This window comes from Agrilus planipennis, unplaced genomic scaffold, assembly GCF_000699045.2.
Source record: "Agrilus planipennis isolate EAB-ADULT unplaced genomic scaffold, Apla_2.0 scaffold27, whole genome shotgun sequence".
Lineage (NCBI taxonomy): Eukaryota > Metazoa > Arthropoda > Insecta > Coleoptera > Buprestidae > Agrilus > Agrilus planipennis.
Window position 1 is genome coordinate 86,450 of NW_020439094.1, and position 984 is coordinate 87,433.

Genomic DNA, 984 nt, shown 5'->3' on the forward strand with positions numbered 1-984 from the left:
GGGAAAAAACGAAATGACTTTCCGAACAACCATATAGTTTGCCTATGACCAAATATACAATCCGAGGAAAACAAAGAGTTCTGCAGTAGGTTTAAATGTGTTTAATTGTTCTTATTAATGTAATTAATGATATAAACATGTCATCTCATAAACATATCTAAACATATCTTTAATCACAACATACTGTGAATATATTACTTAATATCTATTTTAACATGGTATCACTTTAACGGTTGTAAAATACTCAGTAAACGTATCTCTAATAACTTTGTCGCTTGAAGTCTCGCTTCTCTAGCCACTCTAAGGAATTGCAATAGGGAAGTTATTTTATCATAATCATTTCATGATGACTCAGACTGATGCTGATCATCTGTTTCTGTATCAAATATAGTCACTGGCGAATAAATCGTCTTGAAGTTCTACTTCTCCTTAAAAAATTATGTAATAACACGCATGTCGTGTAGCTACTACACAAGTGGCAGCTCTTTCTCATCTGTTCAACATTTTCAAGTGATCTTTTTAAAATGCATTACAAATAGTTGAAGTGCATTTGATTATAATATTGCATAGGTACTGCATAATATCAGTGATGAATAAAGTAGTTGTTTAGTTAACTTTTAACACAGTGAGCTTCAAAACACTATGTATAGTAGCATAGCAATAGGTTAATGATATTTACTTTACACAACACAACCGTCACTGTCTACGTTTCCCATCGATGTACAGGCCTGACGCTGGATGCTGGCGCAAATTTTAAAATGGCGTGGATGCGCGGTGGCAAAAGTAGGCAGTTTTAGGTATAACGATTGCAGCCCTCTTTCTTCAGTATTCCTATCAGGGGCGTAGATTAAATATTTAAAAATAGGGATCAGTGAGCAAGTAATAGACAGACAAACAGAAGAACTAATTGTTGATGTTGGTGACAGTGATAGAGATTCCCATGATGACAGTGAATGTGAAAACTAACTATAAAACAAAAGCAAT